This window comes from Sciurus carolinensis, chromosome 2 (assembly GCF_902686445.1).
Source record: "Sciurus carolinensis chromosome 2, mSciCar1.2, whole genome shotgun sequence".
Taxonomy (NCBI): Eukaryota; Metazoa; Chordata; class Mammalia; order Rodentia; family Sciuridae; genus Sciurus; species Sciurus carolinensis.
The window spans coordinates 164,731,415-164,758,899 of NC_062214.1; the positions used below are offsets into that span (position 1 = coordinate 164,731,415).

The window sequence follows — 27,485 nt, forward strand, 5'->3', positions numbered from 1 at the left end:
GGTGTACTGTGTACCACGTACTTCTCTAAGCGATGGAAGTAAAGCAGTGATTAAAATGGACTCAGGCCCTGTACATAGGAATATAAATTGTCTAGAACAATGAGTGGCATATAACAGGCGCTTAAAATATTTGTATACATGAATGTCTATTTTGTGGAAAATGATTTGGAATATGAGGATTTTTAGTCAGGAAGTGGTTTTGTTATGTTCATTGTATTAGAAGTGTTTCATTAAGAAAAAAACGTGTTAACTGAGGAAATAGTTAAATTATGGTAATCCATAGAATTTAGTACTGTAGCATCCTTAAAAATAATTTTATACACACACACACACACACACACACACACACATACACACACAAACACACAGTGACTGTTTTAGATGTTCTTTACATAATGCCAAATTAAACAAAGAAGGCAATAATATAGGATGTATGAAATGATTTCTTTAAAATTATTTATATCAAAATCTCTCTTGATATGGTGAAAAAATGATAGCATTAAATGATTCTTTTAGCAGGGAAACTTGGGTTACATTTCCTTTATCCTTTATTATGATTATGATTTTTACCATTGTTTTGATTTTGCTTTTTACCATGATCATGTGTCACTATTTAAACATAATAAAGCTGCTATAAAACATTTTGGATAAATTGATTTTTTAGTTTAATGTCTGTATGACTAAACATAATTACTGGTTGATGATCCATTGTCCTATAAATATAAAATGTATCTACATTAAAGAATTCTTTCTTTTTCCAAGGCTATAATCAGAGGAGAATACCTTTAATATTGAACATTTATCTGTAACACTCAGAGGGTGAGGTATAGTTTTAAAATGTGTGTAATGTTAGTAATTTTAATTTTGTTTAAGAGATGTTTTGGGGTATTCCTGCAAAATTAAATGAGGAGAACTGAATTTTTTTTTAAGCTTTTTAAAGTATTTAGAACCTTAGTTTGAATGTATAGTTATTTGTAGATACTAGCTTGAACTACATTTTTTAAACTGAAGATTTGTTTTGATTCTGCTTATTATGACTAAACTGATTTTCTTTTTTTTTTTTTTTTTTTTGCGGTACTGGGGATCGAACTCAGGGCCTTGTGCTTGCGAGGCAAGCACTCTACCAGCTGAGCTATCTCCCTAGCCCAAAACTGATTTTCTTAATAAGGAGAAGACATTTTTTGGGGGAGCCCTGGTTATCGCTAATAAATAGTCATAGTTTTCATAATACAATAGGGCATATGGAATTATTATATATGACTCATGACTCTTTCCTAACTTTTTCTAGTAATTTGCTGCTTTTATCAGGAGAAATTCATGGACTAGTCAAAAAACATTCTGTTATTCACAGATTGCTTATAGCAAACTCATTTTATTAGAAATGTTCTAGTAACCTTATTATTATTATTATTTTTTCCTCCAGAAGATCAAGCTGAGTTTAGTTATTGGATTTGAAACCATATGTGATTCAATTTTAAAATGGTCTCTGGGTCTTTTGAACTTTTTTTTTTTTTTTTTTTTTTTTTTTGGTACTGAGGATCGAATCCAGGGCTCTGTGCTTGTAAGGCAACTGAGCTGTCTCCCCAGCCCCTCTATTGAACTTTTTAAATGATATTATTTAAAAAAGATAAAAGTATAAAAATAGTTTTTTTCATTTAAAAATAGTTTTATTGATATACAATTCACATACCATACAAGTCACAAGTCACGCATTTGAAGTGTACATTTCAGTAGTTTTTTGGGAACATGAAAGTAGGTTTTATTCTTCTTCAAAACAAAAGTTCTGGGCTGGGATTATGGCTCAGTGGTAGAGTGCTTGCTTAGCTTGTGTGAGGCACTGGGTTTGATTCTCAGCACCACATATAAATAAATAAAACAAAGTCAACAACTAAAAACAATTAAAAAAAAAAGTTCTGTTATTTAGACCACATAACACATTGGATTTTGATACACCAGATTTATTTTTCTAGATATTTATCGACAAGTACCATAATTCTATAAAATCTTCAGAAACTGAGCATAAAATATGTGTTTATAGTTTAGTAAATGTGATAATTACAAATCCAGGTAAATAGTCCATCTTGTTTTGTCATTATTTGTTTAAAGTGAGATAGTTTATAAAATGGAAAATAAGTCATTTTGTTAGATACTGACTGTTGTCTAGTTTTTTGTTTTTGGTACTGGGGATTGATCCCAGGGCACTGAACCACTGAGCCACATCCTCAGCCCTGCCCCTGCCCCTCACTTTTAAAAAAATTTGAGATAGAGTATCAAGTTGCTTGGAATTTAGACTGACTTCAAACTTGCAAACTTCCTGCCTCCACCTCCTGCTGGGTTACAAAAGTGTGCCACCTCTCCTGGCTCAACTCTTATCTAGTATTAAAAATGAGACTTTTTAAAAAAAATGTATTTCTACTTTAAATGCTTTAAATGTTTGAAAGTAATATATAAGAAAGTAATTATAGAAAAACGGAAATGAAATGCCTAAATTAACATCATAAACATAAATGATAGCATACTGATATTTTAAATTGTGACATGAAAATATGTGTAAAATAAAAATATAGTGTACCATTGTACTCATTTATTCATTTTTAGGTGTTGCTATATTCCAGGCATTATTCTAGACAGATACCAGTGAGCAGCCAGATGGCCCTTATATTCCAGTGAGTAGATGGATACTAAACAAGTAAGTATGTCAAATGACTGACTGTGTTCTAGAGAAAAACTAGACAAAGCTGTGGGATACTTAGGCATCTGAGTTTCTGAAAAGGTCAAAAACCCCGTATTAGGTGCAGAATCACCGTATTTAGAAACACAAGAAACGAATTGTGCAGTTGTTTCATTTTAATTTTTCTTTTATAAGTTTCACTGAGCGGGGAGCGGATTATTTGTCTTGCTCATTGTTATATTCTTGGCACTCTATATAATACCAAACACTTGGTAGACAATGGATAAGTATGGGTGATGGGAGGAATTTTGAAAGAATTTTTTTCTTTAAAGTTTAAAAACAAGCGTTTTTATACTAGCTGGGCATGGTGGCACACACCTGTAATCCCAGCGACTCAGGAGGCCGAGTCAGGGTGATGGCAAGTTTGAGACCAGCCTGGACAATTTAGTGAGACTCTGTATCAAATTAAAAAAAAAAAAAAGAGAGAGGGCTAAAATGTAGCTCCATGATTAAGTACCCCCTGGATTCAGTTCTCACTACCAAAAACAAGAACAAAAATAACAACTAAAATCCAAAATACCTCCTGCTATTAAAATATTTCTAGTGCAGAGGTCTTTATAGATCATCTATATTGACTGTTTTTGATGTTATGCATGAGAAAACAAGACTGCTTTTTAGGTAGGAGGACTCTTCCAAAAGTCACAATTAATGAGTAGTCGTGTTCTTAGGACAATAAAGATTTTTTATCTCTTAACTCTACTTCTACTCCATTGATGGAGCTCCATTGGTTTCAGATGTCTGATCTACAAGTGGGAAGATACTTGCTATGAAAATCTCCCTCAAGTAGAATCTGGAAATCAGGCTCTGGAGTCAGCTTGCTAGGTTGAAATTCCTTTTTGATGTTTGCTAACTGTTTAAGTCTCACACTCCACCCACCCCAACTTTACCTTCTGATGCCTTGTTTTTGTTATTTGTAAGACATGTTGTAGCAGCTAGGAAGGCTAAGGCAGTTAGGTCGAAAGTTTTAGGCTAGCCTTGGCAACTTAGTGAGACCCTGACAAAAAATTAAAAAATAAAAAGGACTGGGGATATAGCTTAGTGGCAGAGCACAACCCCTGGTTTCATTTCTTAGTACCCCTGCTCCCACACTCAGATATTATTTTAGTCAGCATTTTTACTGCTGTAACTACGAAAAGACCTGAGCAGAACAATTGTAGAGAAGGAAGAGTTTATTTTAGGCTCACGGTTTTAGAGGTCTCAGTCCACAGACAGTTGGCTCCATTCCTCAGGGCTCCAGATGAGGCAGAACATCATGGTAGAAGGGTGAGCTCTGAGAAGTATTTAGCATTAGCTACCAAATAATTTTTCTTTCCTAGAAATTGTTTTTGCTCAGTCTCATGGATTTTCACCCAGTAACACATGTAGATTGGCATTCAGGTGATTTAAGGGGATCATTTATTTAAAAAAAAAAAAAAAAAAAAAAAAAGTCTTGTGGAGCTCTTACTTCAGGAATTTCTCCCCAAATTTCTTTTCTTTTCTTTTCTTTTTTAATGTGGTGCTGGGGATTGAACCCAGGGCCTTGTGCATGCAAGGCAAATACTCTACCGACTGATCTATATCCCTTCTCCCAAAATTTCTTGTTGCTTTGGACTTTTTAATTTCTGATCACTGACTTTTCAACTCAACAGTGGCACTGGATTCTATTTTTATGTCCTGTCCTATATACTACAGTAGCAAAAGTACTTTCAAAAAGCAATCCCAGGGGCTGGGATTGTGCCTCAGTGGTAGAGCGCTTGCCTAACTATGTGTGAGGCACTGGGTTCGATTCTTAGCACCATATATAAGTAAAAGAATAAAATAAAGGTCTATCAACATCTAAAAAAATCTAAAAAAAAGAAATTCCAGGCAATTATAGGACTCACCTGTTTTGTTTCCTTTTTTATGTTTTTAAGGAATCACTTTGAACTTCTTGTTGTTCAACGTCAGTTTGTCCAGTTTTCTAGTCCAGTGTTCTGGTTGTTTACATTTGAAGAGTAATTTTTGACCCTGTTACTTCTTGGGTGACAGTAGAGTTCTCTTAATACTTTTAAATATGGTGAATTATATTCTTAGCACGACATTCATTCTGCCTATTATTAAATTGAGTTCAAGTATCATTATGTGTTAAAACTGAATTTTAAATGTTGCTTAAATTTATTTTAGTAACAGCATTTCTGTTATTCTTCTACACATAGCTATAAATAAAGCCTACTCTGGCTGATTTTCATCTAACATCAGTTACCTGTCAACTGATACATTAAAGTTGTCATAACTCTAGTTATTTACTTTTTAAAATTTTAAAACATTATATTTTATTTTAAAGTATAACTATTTATAATAACTTTTCTTTTAAAAAATCTGATTCTTTTTGGTATACTTCTCTTCCTCACTAAATATCTCTACCTGTGTTTTGGTTCCCACCCACCTGCCCTTCTTTCTTACCTTCCTTCCTTTCTTCCTGAATTTAATATAACAACAAAACACTTAACTCTTACTTAAGTATAGAAACTTCTTACCAGTGAAAAATGTTTTTTTAAATCTTATCTATTGAGATTTGGTGAAATGATGTATGTTTAGTACTGCTCATTATTTCTTTTAAATCCCTCTTGCCCTGCCTCCTTCTCCTTCTCCCCCTCCTGATTGAACTCAGGGATGCACTACCACTGAGCTACATCCCCAGACCTTTTTATTTTGAGACATGGTCTTGCTAGGTTGTTAGACTGTTGTTGAACTTGTGATCCTTCTGCCTCAGCCTCTCCAGGAGCTGGGATCACAGATGTGTGCCATGCCTTCTTCTTTGGACATTTATTGCAAGCATAATAAGGTGCTTTAACAATCATTTTGTACCGTGAGATGATCCAAAAGAAACTGGATACCAAATCTGTAGAATGGTGGAAGAGAAATTTAGAAGCTTGGTTCCCCGAGGACACTGTGCAGCATTTTCACTTGTCTCCAGACTTCTTTCATGAAGAGAAATATAATATTAAGGTGTTTCTGTATTGGCATTGCTATGATGTAAAGACTTGTATCTGTATACAGAGGGGAAGAAAAATAAATAATAATGCACTGGTGAAATTTAATGATGTACAGAGGAATGTATATATTCATGAAGGAAGAGAAGATATAAGGAGAGTTGAAGGACAGTAGCATAAACTAATTCATTAAATAACATGAATGGAAAGATTATAGAACTAATTTGACTGTGCTGGTGAAATTGGGAAATTGTATCAGATTAATGGGAAATAGGAACTTATTCTAAATTTATTTTACAGGGAAAAATACTAAATAGTTCAGTGACATGTACAACTAGTTACAAATTAAATTTTGTTGGATATTGGGGGTTGGTTAAGAAAGTTGGTGATATTGATAGGAATGTATAATTTATTCTTATCTTAAAAATATAAACAGTTTTTCATAGGCTATGCTCTTTGACTTGCTATTACCACTGTTAAATGAAGTATTTATAACTTGATTTTTTTCCATAAAATCCTTCTTGTTATTGACTTAAGTATCTGCTTGCAAAATTTGGTCTGCTATGTCTTTTAAAAATGTTATCAAATATTGAACTTGACATTTCTTCTGGAAGAGTTTGTGGTTTGTATATAACTTGGGTTTATTTCTGCAGTGAATTTATCTCTTCATATTAACTAGTAAATGCAGTGTTTAAGGACTCTGCACCTCATCAAGAGTTGGTTTGAGTGCAGATCACTTTTCTTTCTTTCTGTCTCCCTTCCTCTCTCCCTTTTCCTTCCTTGTGCTGAGTGAGGATTGAACTCAGGACCTTGCGCATGTCAGGCAAGCACCCTACAGCTAAGCTGCATCCCCGGACTTATGGTCTGAAATTATATTTAGACCTGTTTCTTTCTGAGCAACTACTTGTGGCATATTTTTTCACATAAAAATAAATGGATAAACATGATAGTGACTTTGAATTCTAGTTCTAATTGTTCTAGGACTTGATTTTATTTTTATTAAATATTTATATGCTTGGGTGACATGCATTATTTTATTCAACAAACATTAATAATAAAGGTTTTGCTGTATTTTAGGTGCTGTTCTCTAAGTTCTTGTTTTACTGATATATATCTTTTAGTATAGGGAGAAAATAAACCAATAAGTTGGATAAACATTAATGGCAAAGGGTGAGTACTTTTAGGGTGTTACAGCATTCTGGTAGGTTGTTTTAGTCATTCTTCCATCAGTGTTCCAATGTTCTTCTGGAGCCTACCCTTAGGAGTAATTCCTGATTAGTGTAAGCTAGTAATAGTAATTCTGTTCCACTTGCCAGTGATAGATTTTGCAAGGGACAGATTATTCAGTCTTGGCTAATAAGATGTGCATATCTTCTACGGTGACTTTTTTCAGTAGTTTCTTTTTAAAATGAGACAGACTGGAAGAGATTATCAATTGTTTTTTTGCACATAATTGCATGTGGCTGGAATTGAGGCAGCTATCTTGCTAGCAAGAAGAATTCTAGCCTGATGACAAAAGGGGACATAATAAGGGGGCAGAAAAGAAAGACAAAAAGAGATATTTTACTGTTTCATCAAACCATTAAATTAAATAACTTTTTGTCAAATGAGAAATTAAAATTTTCTAATTTTTAAAATCAGTTTTATTTTCATTTTCTTGTACTTGTATTCTAATATGTCATAATTGATGTAGGGACTGTATGAGAAAAAGGTAGTATTTAGGTAGATATCTGAATTATAAAAATAAGCCAAAGGAATTGTAGTTTAGGTAGAAGGAACAGTAAGAACAAAGGTCTTGTGATGGATAAGAACTTGGTATTGTCTAGAAACTGGTATCAGGCTAGTATATTAATGAACAAGGGAAAGATAATAATAACTAGTATTTATAAATTGCTTTATAACATACAAGTTACTTTTACTCATATTATCATATGAGTTTCATGATTATGTGAGTTTATATAATTATCATTCTTGTATAGTTGGGTAAAGTACCCATATATTATAACTCATGATTGATTTGAAAGGTTTGCTCTTTCTTCTGTATCACAGTGCCAATATATTATATGTCTGCAAGCATATTTGTACACACAGAAGAGAAAATGGTCAGTGTATATATATCTCATGAATTTATTAAAAATACCAAATTTGGGCAGTATTAATGTATTCAAGGCTGAAGGTACAGATGGTAAGACCAGATTTCTAATCCCACTTGAATAGTATAAATTAATTGCATTGGTAAACACAACCTGTTGTGTTATCATGTGTAACGGTTAAGGTGAATGAGATGATCCTGATGGAAACCTCATTAATGTGATTGTGTGTTTGTACTTTATAATTAGGAAGATTATTGATTTCTAAAACATTGGCTGGTTTCCAAGAATTAGTAAGTATTTCATACTCATGCATTCAGGATGTCTGGCATTTTAAATTTATATGTGCATATACTGTGACCCTACCAATAATAAATGTAGAAGTGTGATAGATGACTCTGTAAGTAATGAATGAAATTGAATTTTGTAATTTTGGTAGGGACTATAAGAAAATTTTCTTCTCCACTATTCTCTTTCCTTTCTGGCTTCCTACATTTCAATTTAGTTGATTTCACCAAATGCTTTTATGTAAAGCAGAAGTTGATTTCAACCAACATTAAAGGGCCATTTTTGTTTATGCTATTATTTTTACTATTTATTTCTTACATTAATGAACAGTTTTACAAACTATCCTTTTTCTTTATGAGGATACTGAACAGTAAGAACATTTAATGAATTCTGTAGCCATACTCAATTTTAAAATGAATCATGATCAAAGGAGAAAGTATTTAGAAGATTCATTAAATTTTTGAGTAAATGATTTCATTTTTCTGTTAAACTTTTTCGGTTCATCTCTTACATAGAATTGCTTCAAGAAGCAGTCGATAATAATGATTTTGGTTTTTACTCTTTCCAGTTTGTTTTGACTTAGAGAATCATTATTATTTGAATGTTTGTGATCATTCCATTTGTTCTGGGGAAAAAAAAAAAAGGTTAAGCTACTAAGAAGATTCAGCAGTTTGTTTTTAAAAAATTTATATTATATTATATTCACAATAACATTTGAGTTGAAGTCAGTGGAATTATTTCTGGAATAATTGTTGAAATTTTTTCATTAAAAGTAATAATGCACTGTGATGTTGATTTTGCTGGAAAAAATCTGTCATCAAAACTCAAAATGCAGTCACACAATCTAGGCATTTAATGAATTTGCCACTTTTATTTACTGACATTTTTCAACTACATTCACAAAATAGGGGTAGTTTAAACTTTCTCTTAATATTTTTTCAAAATTACTGAATTATAATTTACATCAATAAAATGTGTCCATATTAATCAAACATTTAAATGATTTATGATTTCCCCCAATTCTATACTTTCATATAACTGTCATTTTCCCCTTTTATTACTTATTTATATTTTGGTATTGGGGATTGACAATTCTCTTTTTGCCACTGAGCTACATCCCCAGCTCTTTTGTTTTAATTTCTTATTTTGAGACAGGGTCTCATTATGTTGCATAGGGCCTCACTAAGTTGTTGAGGCTGGCTGACCTTGAGTTTTTCCATCATCCTGCCTCAGTTTCCAAGTCACTGGGATTATACGCATGTACCACCATGCCTGACCACATATCCTTTTTAAAGTTATTTACTTTTTTGCCTGCTGGCAAGCATGAATATCATGTTAATCACTACATATTAGTTTTTCTGTTTAGAATTTTGCTGGCATCTTTTTTCAAGCATATTTTTGAGATTCATCTTTGTTGTATGTATCCGTTACATTTTTACTGATGAATAGTATTTCATTTTATGAATGTGCCATAATTTATCCATACATTTGTTGAAGGCTGTTATAAATAAGGTGGCCGTGTACATTCTTGTACAATTCTTTTATGTATGTATGTTTTAGTTTCCTTTGTAAATGCCTAAAAGTAGATTCATTGAATCAAATGGTAATTACACATTTAACTTCGCAAGAAACCTTCAAGTAGTTGTTTTTCTTTTTTCTATTTTCTGGAAGAATTTGTGTAGAACTGCAGTTATATCTTCTATAGAAGTTACACAAAAAACCATACGGGCCCAGAGTTTTCTTCGTGGGAAGGTTTAGAAATCCACATTTAAATTCTTTTATAGTCTTAAAGTTCTTCAGGTTATTTTTTTCTTTTTGGTTGAGCTTTAGTAGCTTGTTTCTTCTAAGAAATTTGTCCCTTCAAATACGACTTCACATTTATTGACCTAAAGTTATTTATAATACCCTTTTATCCTTTTGATAGCATCTGCAGTGATGCTGTTTCTTTCATTTCTAATCTTAGAACTCACGCCTCTGTCTTAGTCAGCTCTTCCACTGCTGTGAGTGAATGACCCAGCCAGCACAACTGTAAAGGAGGAAAGGTCTATTTGAGGGCTCACGGTTTCAGAGATCTTAGTCCTAGAAGGCCAGCTCCATTCCTCAGGGCTACAGGTGAGGCAGTACATCGTGGTAGGAGAGGTGGTGGAGGGAAGCAGCTTACATCATGGTGATCAGGAAGCAGAGAAGGAGAGAGACTCCACTCTCCAGATTAAAAAAAATACATATCCCATAGCCACACCCAATTCCCACCTCCTCCAGTCACACCCTGCCACTTCAATTAATCCCATGTGGGATTAATTCACTGATTGAGTTAAGACTCTTAGAACCCAATCATTTCTTCTCTGAACCTTCCTGCATTGTCCTACTTGTGATCTTTTGGGGGACACCTCACATCCAAACCGTAGTAGCCTTCTTTTTCCTCCCTTGATCAGTTCTGCTGAAGATTATGAATTTTATTTATCTTTTCAAGGAACTTATTGTTTCATTGATTTTTCTGTTATTTATCAGTTTTATATTTAATTCATAGAGTTTACATTATGAATTGTAGGCTTAGTTCACCAAACTTACAAATATTATCATATATCTCGAAGTATATAATGTAGGGATTTTAAAATACTGTTCTTGGACTGGGAATGTAGCTCAGTGATAGAATGCTTGTGTAACATGTAGGAGGCCCCAGGGTTTGATCTCCAGAACTACAGAGAGAGAGAGAGAGAGAGAGAGAGAGAGAGAGAGGGAGAGAGGGAGGGAGGAGGAAAAAGGCAGGGGGAGAAAGGGAACACTACCCTTCTTTTTTTTTTTTTTAAACTGTTATCCTTTGTGTTATTCATGCCATACATTGTACAGCTATTTGTTATAAACCCTATATTATTAATGTAATAATATTTTAATGTATTTTATTAATATTATAATATAGTATTATTTTAGCTTTAGTGTCAAAGTACTGTAAAATAAATTAAAAATAAGTAAAAAAATTTCATTTGTATGTAAACATGTATTTAATATGTTTATTTAATTCATCATTTACATTTGTTTCTATCCATTGTCAGTTATTTTCCAGTCCAAAGAACATCCTTTTAAAATGTCTTGTAGTGCATGTTTGCTGACAAGTCTTTTCATTTTTGTTCTCTGAAAGTGAACTTATTTTGCCTTTATCTTTCAAAAACATTTTGTTTGGGAATAAGTCTAGCATTACAGAAAATTGCAAAGAGTACAGAGAGCTTCTGGATACCTATGTTTCCCTAAAGTTAAAAATCTTACATAGCCTTGGTACCTTTGTCTAAACCAGTTAACAATAGTGCAATACTGTTAAGTAAAACATAGACTATATTTGGATATCACCAGTTTTTCCACATTGTCCTTTTTCTATTCTAAGATATGATCCAGGATACACATTAAACTTAACTGTTATGCTTTCTTAGTGTCTTTTTGGTAGTTTCTCAGTTTTTTTGTTTTTTTTTTCAGTCTTCATGACTTTTAATAGTAGTGGTCTTGTTATTTTGTTGAATGTCCCCAAATGTGGACTTGTCTGTTATTTTCTTCATTATTATTATACTAGAGTTATGGATTTTGGCAATGAGTAAGTACCAAAGAAGTGATATGCCCTTCTTCCGTAACACTTAGACTAGGTCCATTACTTAAAATTTCCCCTACAGCCTGTCCCTTTGGAATCGGCCTCTTCCTGTACTATCAACTCTTGGCAACCACTGATCTGTTCTTGATCTTATAGTTTTTCCTTTTCCCACAATGCCATGTAAATGAATCACACTGTATATAGTTTTTGGTTTTGGTTTCATTCACTTATCAAAATATATTTAGTGTAAATCAATGACCTATTTTTTTTTTTTATGCTGAGTAGAATTTCTTTTCTCTGTACCTTGTTAACCTATTTTCCTATTTGACCCCTCCCAACTTTTGTGTATTATAAATAAAGCTGTGGTTATTTATCAGTTTTGGGGGTAATGTAAGCTTTTATTTTTCTTAGGTGGATACCTGAGTGGGAATACTGGTTAGGTTTAACATTGAAACCTAAAACTCAAACTTCTTAAAGAAAATAGTTGAAAATATATGTGACCTTGGGTTTGTCATTGGACATTTAGACATAATATCAAAAACATAATTCATAAAGGAAAAAATGAATAAATTGGAGTCTATTAAATATAAATTTTTTTGTTGCATACAACATACTATTAAGAGAATGTGTAGATTATTTAGTCAGCTTTCTGTTATTGTAACAAATACCTGCAGGAATTGACTTATAAAGAGAAAAGGTTTATTTTGGTTCTTGGTTTCAGAGGTTTCTATCCATGATCAGCTAACCTGTTACTTTTGGGTTTGTGTGGAGAGAGCACATCATGGTAGGGACAGAGCTGCTCACCATATGTCTAAGACAAGGAAAAGAAGAGGAGGGTGCTGTGTCCCCTTCAAGGATACAAAGTCAGTGGCCTGAAGACCTTCCACTAGGCCCCCCTCTTCATGGTTCCACTACCCCCCACAAGCTGGTGACTAGACCTTTAACACATGGGACTTTAGGCAACATTTACAAAAGTCATAGAAGCAAACAAACCACAGATTAGGAGAAAATAGTTGGAAGTTGCATGTCTTATGGAAGACATAATCCAGAATATATAAAGAGCTATTTATAATCTCAATAGTAAATCAAAAATACAAAATTTTAAAAAATTAACAATGGATCTCAATGGATGCTTCACCGAAGAAGACAAATAAGCACATGAACAGATGCTCAGATGCTCACTGTTATTTGTTATTTGAGAAATGCACATTGGAATCACACTTTGATACCACTATAGAACTATTAGAATTGACTTATAAAAAGCTGACAATACAATATTGTGGGGAGTTTATGGAACAGCAGAAACGCTCATTCATTTCACTGCCGGTGACAGTTCATAACGGTATAGTCACTTTGTTATACAATTTGGTGTTTTCTTATACATTTATCCTATGACCCAGAAATTCCATTCATAAGTATTTACCCAACTTTTTTGAAGATTTAACATGCACAGAGGCTTTTTCATTTTTTCAAGAGCTTTATAGTTGTACTTAGTAGTTGGGTTCATCTCTACAAATTCCCTCATGTAAGCGTGGAATTTGATTTCTGCTCAAGATCCATTGGAAATTCTGTATATGCCCACAAATAAACTTATTTTCAAGGTATAGTATTTCAAGTGTGATGACAAATTTTGTTCTGAAGTGTCTTTTTTTAAACTGAATGCAGACATGAAGAAATACCTATAGATTTTCAAATGATCCTGAGGCTGATATTGTGAATAGCTTTTTGACCAGTTAATGAGGAGGTGAATGACTTTCATTTGCCTTTTGTCACTTGAACAGTTTTCTATTCATAATGATAGTTATTGTAAGGTGGCGTGGTTGTGGTGAAGTTATGAAGCACTACAGAATCCAAAACTAAGCTCTGTTAACAGTGTGGTTGCCCCTTCTAGCAGTTTTCTCACTGACCTCACTTTGTGTAATTTTACTTCTGTATCTTCATGTTAACTTTTCCTAACCGAGTACCTTCTATGTTCTTAAACTTTCCCAGAGAATTTTATAAAATTTCAGATGTTGTGGGATGTTTTTGTTCTAGAAGTTCTATTTTTGTTATACGTAATTTTGCTCAACATACTGTTGTTTTTTTTTTAATCAATGTTTTGATAGTTGTTTTAATTGTTCTCTACTATCATCATCTTTAGTGTTTTGAAACTGTTTCAGTTGGCTGATTTTCTTCTTGGTTATAGGTTGATTATCCACTTGATTGACCCTCTAGTAAGAAAACTATTTCTGGCAAGCTAATTCGTAATTTATTCAACCATACCTCTATTGATAGGGAATTATGTGCCTCCCCTCATGCTCCTACCAGTTTGAAGCTATTGCAAACAGTGCTGTATCAAATAAACTCATGAATGCATTTTGTTCTCATGTTAAAATGCATTTAGTATACATTCTTGTTAGTGTTTTCTTGGTTGAGGGCATGTATATATAACTATTTTATATATTGCACAAGGCATATGTATTTATATTAGTTAAATAAATGCTGGGGCTGGGGTTGTGGCTCAGTGGTAGAGCACTTGCCTACCATGTGTGAGGCACTGGGTTCTATTCTTAGCACCACATATAAATAAATGAATAAAGGACTATCAACATCTAAAAACATGTTTAAAAAATTGACTTATATGTAATGAATTAGACAACAACCCTTCAATGAACATGGTTCATAAGAAGAGCAAGACAAACTTTTGGTCAGAAGAAGCTTTCTAGTTTGAATCCATCACATTTATTGATTCTTGATTTAACTTCTTGTGCTTTAGGGGTCTTGTTAAAGAAGTCAGATCCTAGGCAAACATGATGAAGATTTGGGACTACTTTTTATTCTAGTAGTCATTGGGTCTCTGTTCTAGTGCCTAAGTCTTCGATGCACTTTGAGTTGAGTTTTGTGCAGGGTAAGAGATAAAGGTTTAATTTCATTTTGTTACATGTGACTTTCCATTATTCACAGGATCATTCGTTGAATAGGCATCTTTTCTCCAGTGAATGTTTTTGGCAACTTTGTCTAGTACGAGATAACTATATTTATGTAGGTTTGTCTCTTTGTCTTCTATTTTGTACCATTGGTCTATGTGTCTTTTTTGGTGCCAATACTATTTTATTTTTATTATTATAGTTCTGTAGTATAGTTTGAGGTCTGGTATTCTGATGCCTGCTGCTTCACTCTTCTTGCTAAGGATTGCTTGGCTATTTTGGGTCTCTTATTTTTCCAAATGAATTTCATGATTGCTTTTTCCACTTCTGTGAAGAATGTCAGGATTTTAATAGGAATTGCGTTAAATTTGTATAGTGCTTATCAGAGAAAACATTCGACCTTTGGTTTTTTTGGGTGTGGCCTATTTCACTTAGCATGATATTTTCCAACTTCATCCATTTACCAGCAAATGTCATAATTTTATTCTTCTTTATGGCTGAGTAATATTCCATTGTGTATATATACCACACTTTCTTTATCCATTCGTCAATTGAAGGGCATCTAGGTTGGTTCTACAATCTAGCTCTTGTGAATTGAGCTGCTATGAACATTGATGTGGCTGCATCACTGTAGTATGCTGATTTTAAGTCCTTTGGGTATAGGCCAAACAGTGGGATAGCTGGGTCAAATGGTGGGTCCATTCCAAGTTGTCTGAGGAATCTCCATACTGCTTTCCAGAGTGGCTGCACCAATTTGCATCTCCACCAGCAATGTATGAGTGTGCCTTTTCCCCACATCCATGCCAACATTTATTATTGCTTGTGTTCTTGATAATAGCCATTCTGATTGGAGTTAGATGAAATCTTAGGGTGGTTTTAGTTTGCATTTATCTAATTACTAGGGATGATGAGCACTTTTTCATATATTTGTTGATAACCTGTTTATCTTCTTCTGTGAGGTGTCTGCCAGTTCCTTAGCCCATTTATTAATTGGGTTCTTTGTATTTTGGGTGTAAAATTTTTTAAGTTCTTTATAAACTTTGGAGATTAGTTCTCTGTCTGAAGTGTGTGTGGAAGATTTTCTCCCACTCTGTAGGCTCTCTTTTCACAGTATTGATTGCTTTCTTTGCTGAGAAAAAGCTTTTCAGTTTGAATCTATTCCATTTATTGATTCTTGTATTTATTTCTTGCCCTTTGGGGGTCTTGTTAAGGAAGTCTGGTCTGATAAGTGGATGACGATATATAATGGGGGGGTGACGGGGAGCGGAAGAGAAGAATGAAGGAACTTTGGATGGTGTAGAGGAAAATGGGGTGGGAGGGAGTGGGGGATAGAAAGATAGTAGAATGAAACAGACAGTATTACCCTATGGATATTTATGATTACATGAATGGTGTGAATCTACATCGTGTACAACATAGAAATGAAATGAAAAATTGTACCCCATTTGTATACAGTGAATCAAAATGCAGTCTGTAAAAATTAAAAAAAATTAATTAAAAAAAATAAATGGAGAACATGAGGGAAAAAATTTGTATAGTGCTTTTTGGTAGTATGGCCATTTGACAATATTAATTTTGCCTATCTAGTAGCATGGGAGGTCTTTCCATCTTCTAAGGTCTTCATTTTCTTTGTTTAGTGGTATGTAGTTTTCATTGTAGAGGTCTTTCACCTCTTTTGTTGGATTGATTCCTAAGTATTTTATTTTTTTTTGAGGCTACTGTGAATGGGGTAGTTTTCTTTATTTCTGTTTTAGTGGATTCATTATTGATGTATAGAAATGCATTTGATTTATGGGTGTTGATTTTATATCCCTTTACTGAATTCATTTATGAGTTCTAGAAGTTTTTTGGTGGAATATTTTGGACTTCTATATATAGAATCATGTCATCACCAAATAGTGATAGTTTGAGTATTTCTTTACCTATTTGTATACCTTTAATTTCTTTCTTCTAATTGCTCTGGCTAGAGTTTCAAGGACATTGTTGAATAAAAGTGGTGAAAGAGGGCATCCTTGTCTTGTTCCAGTTTTTAGAGGGAATGGTTTCAATTTTTCTCCATTTAGAATTATGTTGACCTTGGGTTTAACATATATGGCTTTTACAATCTTGAGGTATATTCCTGCTGCCCCTAGTTTTTCTAGTGTTTTGAACAGGAAGGGGTGCTGTATTTTGCCAAATGCTTTTTCTGCATCCATTGAGATGATCATATGATTCTTGTTTTTAAGTCTATTGATATGATGAATTATGTTCATTGATTTCCATATTTTGAACCAACCTTGCATTCCTGGGATGAACCCCAGTTTATCGTGGTATCCTATTTTTTTATTATGTTTTTGTATGCAATTTGCCAGAATTTTTTGAGAATCTTTATGTCTATGTTCATCAAGGATATTGGTGTGAAATTTTCTTTCCCAGATATGTCTTTCTCTGGTTTTGGTGTCAGGGTGATACTAGCTTCATAGAATGAATTTTAAGGGTTCCCTCCTTTTCTATTCCATGTAATAATTGGAAGAGTATTGGTGTTAATTCTTCTTTGAAGGTCTTTTAGAACTTGGTTGAGAACCATTTGGTCCTGGGCTTTTCTTGGTTGGTAGGTTTTTGATGACATTTTCTATTTCATTATTTGAAATTTATCTGTTCACATTGTGTGTGACTTCCTGATTTCAGTTTAGGTGGGTCATATTTCTCTAGAAATTTGTCGATGTTTTCAAGATTTTCTATTTTATTGGAATATAAATTTTCAAAATAATTTCTAATTATCTTCCGTATTTCAGTTGTGTCTATTGTGATATTTACTTTTTCTTCTCGTATCTTAGTAATTTGTGTTTTCTTTCTCTTTCTCTTCGTCAGTGTGGCTAGGGCTTTATCATTGTTATTGATTTTTTTTTTCAAAGAACCAATGTTAATTTTTTGAATTATTTCTTTTGTTTCAGTTCCTTTGATTTCAGATCTGAGTTTAATGATTTCCTGTTTCCTACTGTTTTTGGTGTTGATTTGTTCTTTTTCTAGGGCTTTGAGATGTAATGTTGGGTCATTTATTTGTTGACTTTTTATTCTTTTAATGTAAGAACTCAATGCAATGAACTTTCCTCTTAGCACTGCCTTCACAGTGTCCCAAAGATTTTGGTATGTTGTATTGGTTTTCTCCTTTATCTCTAAATAGTTTTTCATTTCATCCTTGATTTCTTCTACTATCCATTTGTCATTCAATAGTGTATTGTTTAGTCTCCATGTGTTAGAGTAGCTTCTATTTTTAATTTTATCATTGATTCTAATTTCAGCCCATTATGCTCTGATAGAATGTAGGATATTATCTCCATTGATTTTATATTTGTTAAGAGTTGCTTTGTGGCATAAGATATGGTCTGTTTTAGAGAAGGATCCATGTGCTGCTGAGAAAAAAGTCTATCAGTTTTTGATGGATGAAGCATGTGATATATATGTCTGTTAAGTCTAAATTAATGATTTTATTTTAGTTCTATAGTTTCTTTATTAATTTTTTGTTTAGAAGATCTGTCCAGTAGTGACAAAGGTGTGTTAAAGTCACCTAATATTATTGTGGTTTGTTTGATTGTTGAAATTGAAAAGGGTTTGTTTGATGTACATGGATGCTCTATTGTTTGGGGCATAAATATTTACAATTCGTATGTGTTGCTGATGTATAATTCTCTTCAGTAGAAGGAAATGAACTTCTTTGGCCCTTCTGATTAACTTTGGCTTGAAGTTCACTTTTTCTGATATGAGGATAGAATCCCCTGCTTGTTTATGAGATCCTTGTGAAAGATATGTTTTTTCCCCTCCTTTTATATTGTGTATGTGGATATCTTTGCCTGTGAGGTATTTCTCTTCAAGACAGCATATTGTTGGGTGTTGTGTTTTAATCTAGTCTGCCAGTCTATGTCATTCAATTGGTGAGTATTGACCATTATTAATGTTCAAGGCTATTATTGAAATATGGTTTTTATTTCCTGTCATTTTAATTTATTTCTGGTTTTTTATTTGAGTAAGTAGTAATTATTTGAATTTATTTCTCTGTGATTCATTGTCCTTTTAGCGTAGTTCCTCCCTTTGCTGTTTTTCACTTTCATTACTTCTTTATGAAATATATTATTGTGTTTTATAGTGTAGACTTTCTAGTTGTGAATTCTTTTAATTTTTGTTTATCATGGAAGATTTTTATTTCATCATCCATTCCGAAGCTTAATCTTGCTGGGTATATTATTCTCAACTGGCATCCATTTTCTTTCAGAGCTTGGTATATATTATTTCCAGACCTCCTAGCTTTGAGGGTCTGGGTTGGGAGATCATCTGCGATATAGATTATTTTCCCTCTATATGTTACCTTTTGTTTTATCTGGCAGCCTTTAAAATTTTATCCTTACTCTGTATGTTAGGTATTTTCATTACAATGTTCCTTGGTATGTGTCTTTTGTAATTTTGTATAATTGGGGTCCCATAAGCCTCCTTTATTTGATTTTTCTATGTCAGTCTTAGGTTTGGGAAATTTTCTGATATTTTCATTGAAAACATCGTACATTCTTTTTGTTTATGTCTCTGAGCCTTCATCCATCCCAGTAAATCTTAAATTTTGTCTTCTCAGGTTATCCCATGTTTCTTGGAAGTTCTGTTCTTGATCTCTTAATATCTTTTTTCCATGGTCTTTTTTGTTTTCAAAATTATATATTTTGTCTTCATTTCCTGAAACTGTCTTCTAAGTGATCTAGTCTATTGGTGATGCTTTCCATTGAATTTTTAGTTTGGTTTATTGATTTCTTTATTTCAATGATTTTTGCTTTTTATTTTATTTTTCAGAATGCCTGCCTCTTTATTGAAGGGAGTATATTTTCTCTCAGATTTCACTCCTTATATTGACCTTTATTTCACAGATCAGTTTAACTATGCACCTTCTAAACTCTGTCACTGACATTTCTTCCACTGAAGTGTCAGTGGATTCTGTTGTTGAAGTATATTGGTTTGTTTGGGGCAATTTGTTCCTTTCTTTTTCTTTTTGTTTATGCGTCTGCCCATCTAACAGGATGAGTATGAGGTAGTAGAGTTTCTACTGTGTGGACTTACAGTGTCCCTGAAGGTTTCCAATACCTTACTCTTTAGGGGGAGACAAATAATAACAACAACCAATGCAAAGAATATAGAGCATTAAACCAAATATTTTCTTATATGATGTCTACAATTGCTAACTGGTCTGGAGATTTTAAATCAGCACACCACTATGGCCCAGCAGTTGCTGGTTCCATACTGGAAATTCTTCCTTTATCCCAGGGATATCCCCTTGGTTCCACTTGTGTAGTGGAGGAACCAATATTTAGTCCTGCATGTTACCTGTGGATCCTATATTTACTGTTTTTGGGTTCAGGCTCCAAACTCAATCTCTTCCATCCATGCCCTTCTTAGTTTCTGAGTAGAAGGGTCTCTCCAAGTCTGTCTTGGAAGCAGCCTCATTGGATGGGGAGGGGTAGAGCCAGTTGGGTTTCCTGGACCAATTATCCCCTGTGTAAACCTCTCTCCATGTTTTATTTTCTCCTGGTCTCTTAAGCATACTCTTAAATTGTGTAGTGTCTGTTTAGTAGACCTATATTTTGGATCATACTTGGGTTTGCCAGGAATCAGCTGCCTCAGCTGCCAACCCCTGTACCATGGCTGCAAAATGTTTCCTTCCTTTTTCTTCTGCATGCTGGGAAATATGGCAGCTTCTTTCCCACAGAAGGATATTGTGCAGTGAACCTTTTAGTTTAGGCCAGTAATGTCCTTGATCTTTAAATTCTTGGTACTCAGACACGACTAATGCCTCATAAAAATGCAGGATCCTTTATTTCCCTTAATCCTCCACTTTGCTCTCTGAGGGATCCCTCTGGCTGGTGCTTCCAGCTTAGCTGTGGTAGCAGCTATATGGCTGAGGAATTCTTCTTTATTTTATTATATCCAACCTCCTGAGTCCCCGATCTGCTCTGAATGTCCAGTTTTAAATTCCAGTAAAGTCTCCCCACTTTTTTTTTTTTTTTTTTTTTTAATTCATCCACCTTGCTGAAAAGCTGCCTGTCTGCTTTCTTATTTCATACCACAGAACAGCCAGGAAAGCAACCTTCTCTATTCTGCCATCTTGAAAACCAAATTTAATGTTAATTATATTCAACTTGCTGTTCCATAGAATGTTTGAACTTACTCCTGTCAAACAGTAACATTATACCTATTAACCTGTTTTCCCTTCTCTTCTCTTTTACCAGTATCTGGTAGCCACTATTCTACTTTTTAACTTCTTTGAAATCAACTTTTCTTTTCTTTTTCTTTTTAACTAGGGTTTTTGAACTCAGGAGTCTACCATTGAGCTATATCCCCAACCCTTTTCAGTTTTTCTTTGTTTTGAGACAAAGTCTCACTAAGTTGTTAAGGCTGGCCTTGAACTTGCAGTCCTCTTACCTCAGCCTTTGGAGCTATTGGGATTATCAACAGTTGCTGGGAAAATAAATTAGTACATCCATTATGAAAAAAAGATTTAGAGTCTCAGCACCCAGCTGAGATCAACTTTTTTAGATTCCACTTATGAGTGAGATTCTGTGGTGATGCCTTTGTGTACTTAACTTACTTCATTTAATATAATCTTCTTCAGTTCTATCCACGTTGTCACAAATGACAGGATTTCATTTGTTTTAATGACCCAGAAATATTGTAGTGTGTGTGCGTGTTTTAGTATAAAACACACTTTAAAAAAACATCTTTTCTTCTGTTGATGGACATGTAGGTTGTTTTTATATCTTGGCTATTGTGCAGTCATCTTTTCAACATGATGATTTAATTTCCTTTGAAATATCCAGTAGTTCATTGCAGTATATATTTTCAATTTTGAGGAATCTCTGTATTTTTTTTCCCTAACGACTGGAGTAATCTTCTTTGCCACTAGCATTGTATAAAAGTTCCTTTTTGATCGGGCATGGTATCATATGCCTGTCATTCCAGTGACTCAGGAGATAGAGGCAGGAGGATTCCAAGTTTAAGGCTAGTCTGGGAAACTTAGTGAAACCTTATTTCAAAATAAAATGAAAAGAGCTTGAGATGTAGCTCAATGGTAGAACCTTCCTGAGTTCAATCTCTAGTTTTCTCAAAAACAAAAGAAAACAAAACTGCGTGTAGCTCAGTGGGCAGAGCACCTCTGGTTTCAGTTTGTAGTGTCAAAAAAACAAAAACAACAACAACAGCAACAAATCCTTCCCTTTTTTTCTATGTCTTTGCCAGCATTTGTTGTTTTTGTTCTTTTTAATATTATCTAGTGTAACTAGGGTAAGGTGGTGTCTCATTGTGGTTTTGATTTACATTTCCTTAATAACATTCTGTCATATGTTTGTTGGTTTGTATATTATGTCTTATTTTGAGAAATGTCTTGTTATGGTTTGAATGTGAGGTGTCCCCCAAAAACTCATGCTTGAGACAGTGCAAGATCGTTTGGAGGGGAAATGATTGGCTTATAGCCTTAACCTAATCAGTGAGGTGATCCCTAATGGGACTAACTGAGTGGTAACTGGAGGCAGGTAGGGTGTGACTAGAGGAAGTGGTTCTTTTCTGGTGTGGCTATGGGATATTTATTTTGTATCTGCAGAGTGGAGTCTCTCTCTCTGCCTCCTGATCACCATGTGAGCTGCTTCCCTCTGCCACACTCTTCCGCCATGATGTCCTGCCCAAGGAATGGAGCCAGCCTTCAATGGACTAAGACCTCTGAAACTGTGAGGCCCTAAATAAACCTTTCCTCCTCTGGTCAGGTCCTTTAGTCATAGAGGTGAAAAAAAAACTGACTAAAACATGCCTATTCAAAGGTTTAACCCATTTTAAAATTGGGTTATTTGTGTTTTTGCTATAAGATCCTTATATAATCATAATAAAATCTTGACTTAGTAATTGTCTATTGATTTGTATATACAATTTAAAATATTTTAAACTACATAAGAATTTTGAATATTGCAACAGTAAATTTATAAGTTGTTATACTGATATGCACATATATTTTAATGTTTTTTAAATTTTAATAATTTTAACATTTTTGTGCTAAATAGGTAAGTATGTTCAATTCCATGGTTAAATTAAACACAATAAAATGATAGCCAAAACAAAGTAATAAGGAAATGTAATTAGTTGTATAGTTTATATTCAACTTCTGTTATGTTAATCAGAACATTTGTTGCTGTAAGGAGAGATTTTGTCTGGGGAAGGGATTGCTTTATTGGTATTATTGCCCTTTCCAATTAAAAGTCAATAGAATATTATCCCTTGACTATCTCCTGAAGGCAGGGATTTCTGTTTGTCTTATTCACTGCTATATACCCAGTGCCTTGTATAGTGTCTTTTATGTAATAGGGACTCAACTATTTTTTTTTTTTTTTTTTGAATGAGTGAATGAATGGGTCATGGCATTGAATAGATTTGACTAAAACACTTTGTTGATTTCTTTAAGGTAATCTCCATTGTAAATGTTGATAAGAACTATGTCACATATTTAAAAATAAATAAAATATATATAATATGAATGATGCACTGAGTTGAAGTACTTTTTTAGAAAGTAGACTACAGCCAGCACAACAAAAACGCTTCACAGGTAGCTGTCCTTAAGTGTAAAGACCTTAAGCTTGTTCCATTTCTTTCTTTTTTTTTTTCCTTCTTCATAACAGGGCCTGAGCCACATCCCCTGACCCCCTTGTTAAAACGATTTTTTTTTTTTTTTTTTAAATTTTGAGAGAGGCTCTTTCTGAGTTGCTCAGTTTCTCAGTAAGTTGCTGAGACTGACTTTGAACTTGTGATCTTCCTGCCTCATCCTCCTGAGCTGCTGGGTTTACAGGTTTGTGCCACCTCGCCCAGCATAGCTCTTGCCATTTCTTCTTCTTCTTTTTTTAATTTAAAAGAAATGATGTTTATTTTGGCTTATGGTTCTGGAGGCAGGGAGGTAAAAGAGCATGGTGTCAGTGAGGGCCGTGTACTGCTTTATCTCATGGTGGAAAGAAGAAGGGCAAGTGGGCTTATGTGGAAGAGAGCAAGGGAAACCAGGAAGCTGAGTTCATTTTTTTAAAAAATATTTTTACTCATACATGGACATAATATCTCTATCTTATTTATTTTTAATGTGGTGCTGAGGATCAAACCCAGAGCCTCACACGAGGCAAGTGCTCTACCACTAGCCACAACCCCAGCCCCCTGAGTTCATTTTTATAACAACCCATTCTCACAATAATAAGCCCAGTTCTGTGAGAAAGACATTAATCCCTCTCAACAACATAATCACTTCTTAAAGTTCTTAAAGATTTTATATCCTGATTCTTTGCTGAATTTATTTATGAGTTCTAGAAGTTTTCTAGTGGAATTTTTTGGATCTTCTAAACATAGAATCATCTTGTTGGCAAATAGTGATAGTTTGAGTTCTTCTATTTGTTTCCTTTTAATTTCTTTCATCTGTGTGATTGATTGCTCTGGCTAGAGTTTCAAGGGTGATGTTGAGTAGAAGTGGTGAAAGAGGGCATCTCTGTCTTCTTCCAGTTCTTATAGGGAATACTTTCAATTTTTCTCCATTTAGAATGATGTTGGCCATGGGTTTAGCTAGATAGCTTTTACAATGTTGAGGTATGTTCCTACTATCCCTAGTTTTTCTAGTATTTTGCACAAGAAGAGGCGCTGTATTTTGTCAAATGCTTTCTGTGCATCTATTGAGATAATTGTATGATTCTTTGTCTTTAAGTCTGTTGATGTGATGTATTATGTTGATTGATTTCCATATGTTGAACAAATGTTGCATCCCAGGGATGAATCCCACTTGATTGTGGTGCACTATCTTTTAAATATGTTTTTGTATGCGATTTGCCGGAATTTTTTTCTATATTCATCAGGGATATTGGTCTGAAGTTTTCTTTCCTTGATGGGTCTTTGTCCAGTTTTGGTATCAGGGTGATACTAGCCTCATAGAGTGAGTTTTAAGGGTTCCCTCCTTTTCTATTTCATGGAATAATTTGAAGACCTTCTTTGAAGGTCTTGTAGAACTTGGTTGAGAATCCGTCTGGTCCTGGGCTTTTCTTGGTTGGTAGGCTTTTGATGGGGTCTTCTATTTCATTGCTTGAAATTGATCTGTTTAAATTGTGTATGTCCTCCTATATCAGTTTGGGTAGATCATATTTCTCTAGAAATTTGTTGATGTCTTTAAGTTTTTCTATTTTGTTTGAGTATAAAGTTTCAAAATAGTTTCTAATTATCCTCTGTATTTCAGTAGTATGCATCTGATATTTCCTTTTTCAGCATGAATTTTAGTAATTTGAGTTTTCTTTCTCTTTCTCTTTGTTAGTATGGCTAAGGGTTTATTAATGTTATTTATCTTTTCAAAGAACCAACTTTTTGTTTTGTCAATTTTTGGATTGTTTCTTTTGTTTCAATTTCATTGATTTCAGCTCTGATTTTAATTATTTCCTGTCTTCTGCTGCTTTTACTGTTGATTTGTTCTTTTTCTAGGGCTTTGGGATGTAATGTTAGGTTTTTTATTTGTTGACTTTTTATTGTTAATGTATGAGCTCAATGCATTGATCTTTCTACTTAGCTCTGCATTCATAGTGTCACAGAGATTTTGATATGTGTACCTGTGTTCTCATTTACTTCTAAGTATTTTTTATTTCCTCCTTGATTTCTTCTTTTGTCCATTCATCATTCAGTAGCATATTTAATCTCCAAGTGTTGGAGTGGCTTTCATTTTGTATTTTATTTCTAGTTTCATTCTGTTATGATCTGATAGAATGCAGGGTAGTATTTGTATTTTTGTATATTTGCTGAGAGTTGCTTTGTGGCATAACATATGTTCTGCTTTGGAGAAGGAACCATGTGCTGTTGAGAAGAAAGTATATTTGCTCTGATGGATGAAATACTCTATTTTCATTAAGTCTAAATCATTGATTGTATCATTTAATTCTAGAGTTTCTTTGTTTAGTTTTTGTTTGGAAGATGTGTGCAGTGGTGAGAGAAGTAGTTGTGTTGTGGTCAATTTGATTCTTTTGAAATTGATAAGGGTCAGTTTGATGTATGTAAATGCTCCATTGTTTGGAGCATATAGAGTTACAATTGTTATGATTCATTGATGTATAATTCTCTCAAGCAGTATGAAATGTCCTTCTTTTTCCTTTGGACTAACTTCGTTTTGAAGTCCACTTTGTCTCATATAGGTATGAAACCCCTGTTTGTTTACACAGTCCATGTGAGTGATGTGTTTTTCCCCAACCTTTCACCTTCAGTCTGTGGATGTGTCTTCCTCGAAGGAGACTCTGTTGAAGAGAGCATATTCTTGGGTCTTTTTTTAAAATCCAATCTGCCAGTCTATGTTTTTTGATTGATAAGTTCATGCCATTGACATATTCAGGGTTATTACTGAGATATGATTTATAGTCCTGGTCAATTTAGTTTATTTTTGGTTTTTAATTTGACTTAATTTTTCCCTTTCCTTAAGTGTAGTTACTCCCATTGCTAGTATTCGTTTTTTTTTTTTTTTTTTTCATTTCCTCCTCATGGAATATTTTGCTGAGAATGTTCTGTAGTGCAGGCTTCGTAGTTGTGAACTCTTTTAACTTTTGTTTATCATGGAAGGTTTTAATTTCATAATCAAATCTGAAGCTTAATTTTGCTGGATATAAAATTCTTGGTTGGTATCCATTTTCTTTCAGGGCTCTATATAGGCTTTTCCTGGACCTCCTGGTGTTGAGGGTCTAGGTTGAGAAGTCAGCTGAGATCTGAATTGATTTCCCCCTATATGTAATTTGATTTTTTTTTCCTCTCAAAGCCATTACAGTTCTATTCTTATTCTGGATGTTAGTCATTCTCATTATAATGTGCCTCGGTGTGGTTCTGCTACAGTTTTGTACATTTGGGGTCCTGTAAGCCTCTTGTAATTGATTTTCCATTTAATTCTTTAGATTTGGGAAGTTTTCTGATATTATGTCATTGAAAAGATTGTGCTTTCTTTGGTTTGTATTTCAATGCCTTCTTTGAGAAATCCAATAGCACTCAATATCTATATTAGATATCATATGTTCTTTGCATTTTTATTTCCACTATTAATTTTTTTGTTTATCATACCTTCTTTTTAAAAGGTTACTTTAGCTGATTGTGGTGGCACATGCCTGTAATCCCATCAACTTGGGAAGCTGAGTCAGGAGGATCATGAATTCAAATCTAGCCTCAGCAATGGCGAGGTGCTAAGCAACTCAGTGAGAACTTGTCTCTAAATAAAATACAAAATAGGACTGGGGATGTAACTCAGTATTTGAGTGCCCCTGAGTTCAATCCCCAGTGCAACAAAAACAACAACAACAACAACAAAGCAAAAAAAGGTATTTCAGGGGAATGCTTTCTGTTGTTGAAAAAGATTTTTTATTTGCAGCATTCACAATGGTAACCACTAGACACAAATGCTGTTGCGCAATTGAAATATGCCTGAGTGGCCTGGGATTTTGGCTGAGTGGTAGAGCAGTTACCTGGCATGTGTGAGGTCTTGGGTTCAATCCTCAGCAGTGCATAGAAATAAATAAAATAAAATAAAAGTTGTCTACTGACAACTAAAAAATGCATTATGCTTATTATCCCTTTTATAATTGAGGATATAAGTTCTTAATTTTAATTCTAATTTAAATACTTGCATATGGTTAGTGTCTTTTGAAGCAGACAGTGTAACTCTAGGATTACAGTATTTATTGTTAGGTCATTAGTGCCTTTCTATTTCTTCCCTCCTGTCCTTTTTGTTTTGCCTTTTATGTTTGTCCCTTTACATTTTACTTTTATTTATGTTGTAAACCCAGTGGTACGTAGTTGTCATATTTTACTTATCTCTTTTAATGTGATTAAATTAAGATAAAGTGTGTGCTTTTTGGATTTTATCGTTTTTGGTACTTTTTCTTTATGTAGATCGGTTTCTCTTGTCATACT

The 27,485-nt window shown here is 33.8% G+C and overlaps 1 protein-coding gene across 9 annotated transcripts in view; it reads left to right on the forward strand.

The window, feature by feature from the left end:
• Fut8 (fucosyltransferase 8) overlaps positions 1-27,485 on the forward strand; it is a 311,483-nt gene that overhangs the window by 106,948 nt on the left and 177,050 nt on the right. For 2 of the 9 annotated variants that reach the window (XM_047539070.1, XM_047539067.1), the window contains exon 3: positions 2,599-2,689. The exons of 4 other annotated variants lie outside the window; for them this stretch is intronic. The gene's annotated coding sequence lies outside the window, so the exon portion shown is untranslated. Of the gene's footprint in view, positions 1-2,598; positions 2,690-22,226; positions 22,274-27,485 lie in introns of those variants that run through there. 3 more of the 9 variants (XM_047539071.1, XM_047539069.1, XM_047539073.1) reach the window with 2 other exon arrangements.